Here is an 11,604-nt window from a genome sequence, read left to right on the forward strand (position 1 = left end):
GTTTTTTAACATTTATCATTATTTTTGTCTTGGAAACATTCAGAGAGATAACCGACAGAGCGACACAGACCGTGAACATGAGTCTTATAATGGAGTCAAACATTGTAAACCTCTGGACTTTACAGCTTGAAGGTTAATTAACCGGCAGCAGCTGAAAGATGTCCTTCCATCAGCAAATATACTTCTTTAAAGAAATATTCTGGAAATGTCCCCGCGACTTCTGGACTTTGGGAACACTTCAGATTTTAAAGGTGGATTATTCTAAAACTCAAATCCCTCTATTATTGTATTTAATAGAGTCTCCCCTCCGGGCGTCACCTTCAGAGTCCTTCACGTGTTGTTTTTTCGTCTCTCCAGCGCCAGCAGTCAGAGGAGGCAAAGATGGCGGCCGGCGAGTGCTGATCGGCAAACGAGTGGCGGCTTTAATTATCATGTCTGTCCGAGGCTCGGCGAGGAAGGAGACGCTGACATTTGGTTCATGTTGGAGTGGCCGTCGTGGTGATTTCTGCTCGCCGTCTGAAGGTCCGGGGAGAGAGAGAGAGAGAGAGAGAGGGGGGGATGATGGGATTGAAAAGGAAGGCCAGCGATGGGATTACAGGAGCGTGACAATTGAGGATTAGCTCTGCTTTAAACAAATAACACTCGTGCAGGTCAGCAGATCAACACTCAGCGTGGAGAGCTGACGGAGGAGCTGACGCTGACTTCATGTGGACATCATCAACCCATCCGTCTGTGTGTTTATAGAGGGTCGTTTCACACTGACTCTACTTTCAGACATAAAGTTTGATGTTTGGTAAAATTCACCCCAAAATAAACTTCATAGAATCTTCCGTAAAACAAAGTGACATGTAAAGCTGCTTCTCCTGAAGTTTCCATGAGATTTTGAGTTGAATTTAAAGTTTTCAAGAGGCAAGGGAACAAAGAGGGATTCTCTGATGAAACAAATGTCCTGATGGTTTTAACAGAAATGTGTTCCTGTACTGTCTCTTTAAGAGGGCGCTGTTTACCTGATGTCAGTCCACGATGTCCTCACTCAGGTGACTTGTTCGTGTCGGTTTGACATTACTGTCTGGTGAGAACAGACGAGCGAGCGTCACGTAACGCTGAACCTTTGTTAAGAGCAAGAGAAACTGAAATATGAAGAGGACAGGAAGAGGTCCCTGCAGCCTCGGATTCATCAACGCCGAATAGAACAATGATCAATTCTAAACGGCAAGAGACGCCAGGAACAACCTGATCACACGTCTTATCAAACCACTCCACATCAAGGAGAGTAAGAGGAAGGAATGGAACACATCAAAGCAGGATGGAACAAAACAGAACAGAACACATCAAAGCAGGATAGAATGGAACAAAACAGACAGGAACACATCAAAGCAGGATGGAATGGAACAAAACAGAACGGAACACATCATAGCAGGATAGAATGGAACAAAACAGAACGGAACACATCAAAGAAGAATAGAATGGAACAAAACAGAACGGAACACATCAAAGCAGAATAGAATGGAACAAAACAGAACGGAACACATCAAAGCAGAATAGAATGGAACAAAACAGAACGGAACACATCAAAGCAGAATAGAATGGAACAAAACAGAACGGAACACATCAAAGAGGAATGGAACAAAACAGAACAGAACACATCAAAGCAGGATAGAATGGAACAAAACAGAACGGAAAAAAACCCAAAGCAGAATAGAATGGAACAAAACAGAACGGAACACATCAAAGCAGGATAGAATGGAACAAAACAGAACGGAACACATCAAAGCAGAATAGAATGGAATGGAACAGAACGGAACAAATCAAAGCAGAATAGAATGGAACAAAACAGAATGGAACACATCAAAGCAGGATAGAATGGAACAAAACAGAACGGAACAAATCAAAGCAGAATAGAATGGAACAAAACAGAACGGAACAAATCAAAGCAGGATAGAATGGAACAAAACAGAACGGAACAAATCAAAGCAGGATAGAATGGAACAGAACAGAACGGAACAAATCAAAGCAGAATGGAATGGAACAAAGCAGAATGGAATGGAATGGAACAAAACACATCAAAGCAGAATGGAATGGAACAAAGCAGAATGGAATGGAACAAAGCAGAATTTAACAGAACAAAATGGAACAGAACACATCAAAGCAGAATAGAATGGATCAAAGCAGAATAGAATGGAATGCTGTCAGTGGATCAAAGCTAAATAAAACACTGATTAACTCTAGGACAAGGACAACCCGAGAACACGTCATGTTAAATCACTCCACTGAAAGTAGTCCGTCTCGTTCCCCCTCTGCCTGTTGACACTGTGGTAAAAACCTTAGTGTGGTCTCAGGCTGGTCTTGGTCTGGGGGGAATGATGACAGTTATTGGGCACAGATGTGAGAGCAGCCTGAGGAGCTACTGGACCCCCAACCACCTTAAGAGGAGCAACATCCTGTCCTGTGATCCAGAGCTGGAGAGAGCGCCTCTGAGCTGCTGATCTCTACAGAGCCCCTGAGACCAGGAGGAGAAGAAGAAGGAGAGCTGAATGAGGACAAAAATGTCAACAACATTTATTTTGTTCTAATCCCAACATGTTTGTAAAAATCAGACTGTGTTTTATCTCCTTCAGTAAATCCTCCTCGTGGATCTTTACTGCTCTGTCTGACTCCCCCCCTCCCCCCCCCTCTCCCCTCTCTGAGTCTAAACAGCAGATTCTGTCGGCTGGTTCTTTTCTGCTGCAGAAATGCAAATCAGCGACTGTTGCTGGAGGTAAAATTAGCATCTTTAATTAAAAAATTAGCAGCAAACAAACAATACAAAACATACGAACGATTAAAGGAAAAACAACCTGAAGCAGCAGCAGAGGAATCTTTTTATCTGACTTCCACTGGATTTAATTATCAAACATGAATTAATGTGAGAGTACACAAACACATCACAAATATGTGTCTATGTGGGTCTTCTGGGGAGTAATTAATAACCAATATTTTGACATCAAATACCGACTTTGATCCAACAAACACTGATCCATCGACAGGGGAGAGCTGCGGCTCAGCAGAGCCAAACTTTCTCAGGAAAACGAGACACTTCATTTCTTTTTGATTGGTTTCTTATCACGTATTTATAGATCGACTTCAAACAAAACAAAGTCTAGTGTTTGAGCCGTGAGCCATGACGTTCATGTTGCTCTCCTGGGCTCGGTGATGCTGAAGTGAAAAGTTCTTCTTCAGATTTTTACTCCAGAAACCAAGAAACATTTAAATAAAGTGGAGCTGTTGTGAAGTCGGTGATGGAGATCAGAACGACTCAGTGTTTGTCGTCTGTGCAGAGGAAGACGAGCGACCCTTTCTCCTCCATGTAGAGTAACGAGGGAAAGTTATTTCTTTAAGTTGCTCTTGTTTTTTTAAGTCCTCTATTGATATTTCTCAAGTCTGACATGATGCCACAGTTAGTGTGAACTGTGAGCTGCTGAGAGGATCTGTGGCCTTTTAAATGAGCCTTTAGCTCCATCTAGTGGACAGTGAGTATAATGACAGCATCTTGTTTGAGTGACTTGAAACAGGCTGCCTCCATCCATCAGCTGAATCTCCACTTCCTCCCTCAGCCCTGAGCCTGTAAGGACTTCATTTAAGGGCTCAACGTGGTGAAACTCCCAGCACTTGGAGACTTTTCACATAACCTGCATGACATCATGAAGCTCATCTAAGGGGCATTAAGGATTTCTGTGGTGTAATTTTTACTTTCCTCACATCCAAGGCGCTTAAAGACCGACCTGCCTGACTTCATGTGATCAGGTTCTCACCGTGCAGACGGGACGAGAGGTAACTGACAGTTTATTAATTCACCTTTTCTTAGTGAAACTAAAAGAAAGCTTCACCTTCCATGCTTGCTGGCTTCCTCTTGGGATACTGTGCTTCATGTTACAGTGCTATGAACTATGGGTTATCCCCTAACGCCAAGTCTGCAGAGGTGTACACCTACAGAAAGGGAGCATAAAGAGCCCAAAGAAAGGAACCCTAGCCCTCCCTGCTACATCCTTAGACTGCTATAGGCTTAGACTGCAGGTGGAACTGACACACTGGGATCCTGTCTTTCCCTCTCTCTCCTCTCTCTGCCTGTCTCTCACTTTAACTCTTCCTGTCCCATTAAAGTCACTAACCATAGACCTTTCTGGAGTCCCTGAGCTCCCTTGTCTCGTAGGTTCCTCTGGATCTCTGCTGCTGTGGACGTACCAGACTCCAGCTGCTACAACTACTACTATCCGTCTCCCCACTATCATCTCTCTCTCTCTTCATCTGCTATAGGCTAAGACTGCTATAGGGTTAGACTGCTACAGGCTTAGACTGCTATAGGGTTAGACTGCTACAGGCTTAGACTGCTATAGGGTTAGACTGCTATAGGCTCAGACTGCTATAGGCTTAGACTGCTACAGGCTTAGACTGCTATAGGCTCAGACTGCTACAGGCTTAGACTGTTACAGGCTTAGACTGCTATAGGGTTAGACTGTTACAGGCTAAGACTGCTATAGGCTTAGACTGCTACAGGCTTAGACTGCTATAGGCTCAGACTGCTACAGGCTTAGACTGTTACAGGCTTAGACTGCTATAGGGTTAGACTGCTACAGGCTTAGACTGCTATAGGCTCAGACTGCTACAGGCTTAGACTGCTATAGGCTCAGACTGCTACAGGCTTAGACTGCTATAGGCTTAGACTGGTACAGGCTTAGACTGCTATAGGCTCAGACTGCTACAGGCTAAGACTGCTATAGGCTTAGACTGCTACAGGCTTAGACTGCTATAGGCTCAGACTGCTACAGGCTTAGACTGTTACAGGCTTAGACTGCTATAGGGTTAGACTGCTACAGGCTCAGACTGCTACAGGCTAAGACTGCTATAGGCTTAGACTGCTACAGGCTTAGACTGCTATAGGCTCAGACTGCTACAGGCTTAGACTGTTACAGGCTTAGACTGCTATAGGCTCCGACTGCTACAGGCTTAGACTGTTACAGGCTTAGACTGCTATAGGTTTAGACTGCTACAGGCTAAGACTGCTATAGGCTCAGAATTTGACAGTCCTCGGTGAGACAGGAATGGTTTCGTTTCCGGGTCAGTTGAAGAAAGAGGGTGCAAAAATTAACATCATGAGAAGCACCCAAAGTTCCTGGCAGCAGGATGCATAGGGCCTAAACTTTGATCGGTTATCTTACTGGTCAGGAGCAGGACTCGTGTTTGAGCCATGAAGCTGTTTGTAGATGTTGTGGGATTTCAAAGCAGCACTGTAAGTTTACTTTGTGGTGTAAACAAAGGTTTTCTCTTGAGTCCTTAAAGAGGACGAGTGGAGGATTTGTGTGGTGCTGCAGAGAGGAATAATGATTGTTGCCCAGTCATTGTGCATTTCATGCCACTCCTTCATAAACCAGTTCCCTTACTGAGCAAGTCAGGTCATGAAATATGTAGACACGCCCTGGTATGTGTTGTTTGTTGTGCTGGTTTTGACATCTTGCTGCTGCTTCATAACAATCTGATCACTTGCACACAGAGAAACAGGAACAGCTTCTCCTCTCCCAGTGTTTCTTCAAAACATTAGGGTTCACGTTTTCCTGAAGAGAGCTCAGACGGTAAGAATCACATCGTGTTGTATCACTGTTTGACTGTTCAGGGTATCTGTTCACTTCTGATTGTCAGAGACGATGTAGTTTCCTTAGAGCTTCTCTCTGTTTTAGATTTAATGTTCGGGTTGGAGTTTGTTCAGGTGAGCTGAGTCACGTGGTAGAGCTGATAGATAGCTGGTTGATAGCCTAGCTCTGTGTCGTATCGTCAGGACGGAGAGCTGTAACCTTTAGTGACCTCTGAAAGAAACCTCGTCATAGTGACAGAGTTCATCTCTCTGCAGGTTGGAGCTCTGCCATGGATCAGTGTGAGGACAGAGAGGAGGCCGACCCTTCCTCTAAAGCCACCATACGTGAGAAACATGAAGCTCAGAGGTGATGTGAAGATCTCAAACTGTCTGTGACTCTTTGCTGTTCAGACCGAAGCTCTTGGTTTTCACACTCAAAGCTCTGTGTGTGTTCTTTTCTGTTAAAGCCCAGAGCAGCAGGACAAACCAGACTCACCTGAGCCTGGACCTGAAGCCAGCTGTGTGTCCCTGATGACTGCCCGGTCCATAACCCCACCACCGGATTTTAAGAGACCGGACACGGAGTAAGCCTGCAGACTATCAGTGTGTTGTGTTGAATGAATGTTGAATTAAATCACCTGGAGGTTTAATTTGAATGAAAATCTAACCTCTGAATGGGTCTGCACTTTTTTAGACCACTATGTTGATGATCTGTAAATCTAGAGATCTAAAGTTTCCACAACAAGGCGGTTCAGTTTGGTGTGGGACGGTGTGGCACACCGGGAAATCCAGGAAAGGATCATGTTTAAACGGGTGTTTAACACCTACACCCAGGGGCGCCGCCAGGGATTTTGGGCCCCATGAAAAAATATCAGATTGGGCCCCATATATGTGTTGTAATATACCATTTATAATAACATCATAATCAAAGTCACAACAGTCTTTAAAAATGAATGCACAACAGAAAAGAGCAGCACTGAATCATGCAGAATAATGGATCTATAATGTTCTGTATCAGCAACGCTAGATCTGATACTTTATTGTGTTCAAGTTTATTAATTACAATCATTAAGAGGTTAAAGCTGCTTTAATAAATGTCCCCTCGTGGGACCGCCCAAAATTCAGTCAGCATCAAAATCTCTGATTTGAAGGTATTATCTGAGTAACCTCTGTGATTATTTAAACAGACTGAATCACTCAATGCTTCAACCTGCCCAGCATCCAGAACAGACTATAGGCTGTAGCTGATGTAGCTTAGCATTAGCTTTGTTTTTAGAGGCTTTTGTAATAGTACAGATAGAGAGAGAAAGAAGAGATTCCCACAGACCCCCTTCAATAATGCTAATTGACATGCTACGTGTCTCACCTTCTTGTTCATTGGGTTGGGGGGAGTTGTGGGGAGACAGGTCACCTGCTGACATATCAGCTGCTGAGTCTGGTAGGGAGGGCGGGGAAACCCATTTAGTATAATTAGCTCATACGTAGTTCATCTCATTGTGGACATCAAACTAGCAAACAGGTTGATTTGAATCAATCAATCAATCAATCAATCAATCTTTATTTGTATAGCGCCAAATCACAACAAACGTTATCTCAAGACACTTTTACAAACAGAGCAGGTCTAGACCACTCTATGTCAAATTATGAACAGAGACCCAACACCAAGACAGGGTAAGACTCAGTCTGACCCCACCTTAATCCATCATGAGCATTGCACATCGCAGTATTTAGCTAGTTACAGTGGAGGGGACAAACTTCCTTTAACAGGCAGAAACCTCCAGCAGGACCAGACTCATGTTAGACAGCCATCATGCCTCGACTGAGTTGGGTCTGGAAAGACAGATAGAGGGGAGTAAGAGAGAGAGGTGATAGTGATGAGACGAGTAGTAGAAGCTGTTGCCGCTGGAGTCCAGCACGTCCGTATCAGCTGGAGTCCAGATCGTCCGCAGCAGGAGGACGTCTACGGCAGCTCAGAGGAATCTACGAGACAAGGGAGCTCAGGGACTCCAGAAAGGTCTATGGTTAGTAACTTTAATGGGACAGGAAGAGTTAAAGTAAGTGATGAAGGGGTTGGGGGGAAGAAGGTGAGCTAGGATCCCAGTGTGTCAGTGTGCCAGTTCCCCCGGCAGTCTAGGCCTATAGCAGCATGACAAAAGCTGGTCCAAGCCTGATCCAGCTCTAACTATAAGCTTTATCAAAAAGGAAAGTTTTAAGTCTACTCTTAAAAGTGGAGAGGGTGTCTGCCTCCCGGACCCTGACTGGTAGATGATTCCAAAGGAGAGGGGCCTGATAACTGAAGGTTCTACCTCCCATACTACTTTTAGAGATTTTAGGTACAACTAGCAAGCCTGCATGTTGGGAGTGTAGAGTTCTAGAGGGGTAATAGGGCACTATGAGCTCTTTAAGATACGGGGGTGTCTGATTTTTAAGAGCTTTGTAGGTTAAAAGAAGGATTTTAAATTCTATTCTACATTTTATTGGGAGTCAGTGTAGAGAAGCTAACACTGGAGAGATGTGCTCCCTCTTCCTAGTTTTAGTCAATACTCGAGCTGCGGCGTTTTGAACTAGCTGAAGAGTCTTTAGAGACTTTGAGATTTGAACCACTCAGAGACTAGACCAACCTTTCCTGGAGGAAAACTGGGTGACATACTGTCTCTCTTCTTTCTTTCCCTCCTTTTCTGGGACCCAGACTTTGTCTTTCCAGACATTTTACCTGCCTTTAGCGCACTCTGTGCAACTTCTGTCTGACTTATCAGCTGTGCCATTTCATGCCGATACAAGGGGGGGTTAATATGAATTTGCCCAAATAAAGTAGAGATCTATGAAATCCATTATATGAAGACAATGGGACTGTCAGTCGTGGGCCCTTAGAATCATCCTAACTTTCCCCCCTATACGGCGCCACTGCCTACACCAGATGAGCAGAGGGAGGCGGATGCAAAGAGCGAGGGAGATTCCTCAGGAGAAGCTGTTCAGGCTTTTACTTTTTATATATATATATATATAAATATATATATATATATATATATATATATATGGCCTTTTTGCCTTTATTGATAGGGCAGCTGAAGAGAGACAGGAAATGTGGGGAGTAGAGAGCGGGGGAAGACATGCAGGAAATGGACGACCGGCCAGGAATCGAACCGGCGACCCCTGCAACGAGGACTGTAGCCTCTGTATGTGGGGCACTTAGACCGCTAGGCCACCAGCGCCCCAGGCTTTACTTTTAAAATCATTCCAGAAGTGCTTTGGTGCTACATTTTTCATGCTTTTGATATAAATGTGGCTGATACAAAGCCAATACTAAGGGAGCCATAAAAGGACATTTTTAAATACATTTTAATTTCTCCTTTTTCTCGAGATAACGACAAATTTAACTCGTTATCTCAAGAGCTTGTTATCTCGAGTTCTACACTTATTTTTCCCATGATAATGGGATCATTTATCTCCTTTTATCCAGAGAAAAAAAAACATTTTTTGTGTTTTTTTTATTGTAAACTTGATTATTTGTGTATTTCTTGTCTGAACAGGATCCAGCAGAGTCCGGGTCCTCCAGAGCCGAGCCTCATGTCCTTGAAAACTGATCGGTCGATTGCTGAGCCGCTGTACTTTAAAAATGAAAGGTATAACTGAAGAACTGAAGTTTGTAATCATTTGAGTCTCCTCAGAAGAAGGTAGAGCACGCAGCCTAACCCGGCGGGGATGAGTTCTAGCCTAGCCCTCTGGGCTGCTAGGGTCCAGGTGCTAGAGTAGGTAGTATCTGTGTTGTCACTTCCTGGAGCTTGCATGTACGGAGCCTGGGTCTTTGAACGTGGCAGTACTGTCTGGGTCATTTTTTGTGTTTCTGATTGTAAACTTGTTTATTTGTGTATTTCTTGTTTGAACAGGATCCAGCAGAGTCCGGGTCCTCCAGAGCCGAGCCTCATGTCCTTGAAAAGTGATCGGTCAATTGCTGAGCCGCTGTACTTTAAAAATGAAAGGTACGACTGAAGAACTGAAGTTTGTAATCATCTGAGTCTCCTGAGAAGAAGGTAGAGCACGCAGCCTAGACCAGCTTCTCATCTTGGCTCTGCCTCCCCTGTCTTTTAACCTCTAGCTGCAGACTCTCCTTGTTGTGTTGGGTGGTTCAGGGCTGCTAGGGTCCAGGTGCTAGAGTAGGTAGTATCAGTGTTGTCACTTCCTGGAGCTTGCATGTATGGAGCCTGGGTCTTTGAACGTGGCAGTACTGTCTGGGTCGGGTTCTGCTGGTGGATATGATGGACAGTGGGGGCTGGCATGGAGGGGGGTTCCTCTGGGAGTCCAGAGTTAACGGTTGAGCCTCTCTAAAGTGTCGTGGGTCAAACTAAAGGAAACATCAGTGAAGAGAAGAGCACACTTTATAACCCCAGTGATGTGCTGGCTCTCACTCCTCATCTGTCCTTGCTATCTCGGGCTTTGGGGGACATCAGGAGTCAGGTGGTAGGGTACTAAATGTATCATTAGTGGGCATAGTGGGGCGGGTTTCTTCACTGGGCGCTCAACATTTCTGTCAGCACAAGTACCTTTTCTTTAACTCAAATTCTAGTCCAGTCAAGTGCAACAGAAAAAGTGACATCAACAAAACTAACCCTCCTAAGCCCGAACAAATGTAATCTCCTGTCGAGTGTAAACTGGATTATTTGTGTATTTCTTGTCTGAACAGGATCCAGCAGAGTCCGGGTCCTCCAGAGCCGAGCCTCATGTCCTTGAAAAGTGATCGGTCGATTGCTGAGCCGCTGTACTTTAAAAATAAAAGGTACGACTGAAGAACTGAAGTTTGTAATCATCCGAGTCTCCTGATCAGGACTTGGTCCAGATCACAAACTCAATGAGAGAGTGGAGAGAACAACATCACTGCAGAGTGTCGTAAAGTTTCAGGACTCTATTTCCACGATATTTGGGGATCAGTTGAGACGTCTTTCAACAGCCTTTGTGCAGGTTTCATTAAACCGGATGTTTTCTCCACAGGGTAGAGCAGGAGAACACCGAGGCCCCCGGGGATCAGTCCGCCCATCAGCAGCAAACTGACCTGGACTCCATATTCATGGTGTGTACGATATATTAACTCAAACAGCCACAATCACATCAGAGTAACAAAGTGCTTTAAAATACAAGCAGGGAACATTAAAAACATTAAAAACATTACTAATACTTCAGAGTTTATAATACAGCTATCAGAGCTCTTTCACAATAAGAGCCCAGTCTTTAGAAAGCATCATGTGATGTGCCCTAAAATAATGTTTTAATTAAGACGTGTTTCAACACAAGTTTAACTATTACGCAGCTAAAGCGAAGGAGCGCAATGTCCAATCAGAGGCAACATGGCAGTTACGGCCAAATTCTACCTGATCCTGTCACCTGTCCGTCACAGCACCGGATCTGATCAGTTACTAGTCAATGTGTTAACTTCCACTGGATCCGCTCCGTTGTGTTCCTGCTGCGTCTCTGATCCAGGAGATTGGAGTCCTCCTGATCAGATACTCAAGACTTATATTTCTCCCGGATGCCAGAGCACGATGCATCAATCTCAATTGAGCAGATGGAGCGGGACAGGAAGTCAGGTTTCATCAAAAAAAATGAAAACATCCGGTTAATTTTCAGAATAAAACACTCCAGCCATTAGCGATGAAAATGGGCCGTTTGTACTAATGGTGCAATGGATTAGCGGTCTGCATGAGCCAGGTTAACTCCCCAATAAAGCATTACATGTAATGGAGGTAGACTCCACCACTACAGGTGCTAACAGCAGGATCACCTCACCTGTTAGGCTGTTTAAAGGATGGAGGACATCGTCCTTATGCGTCACCACTTAAGACCAAATATGAAGGCAACAGATATTTAGGGATCGAACGAATCCTTTGGAAAAGTCTGACGATGTTGAAATATACAGAAAATTTAGATTCAGGAGACGCCACATAATTCTGAGGTAAGCTACCAGCAACACCGTGAAGTGAATCCTTCCCAAACAACATTGTTAACAA

The sequence above is a fragment of the Notolabrus celidotus genome, unplaced genomic scaffold (assembly GCF_009762535.1).
Source record: "Notolabrus celidotus isolate fNotCel1 unplaced genomic scaffold, fNotCel1.pri scaffold_285_arrow_ctg1, whole genome shotgun sequence".
Lineage (NCBI taxonomy): Eukaryota > Metazoa > Chordata > Actinopteri > Labriformes > Labridae > Notolabrus > Notolabrus celidotus.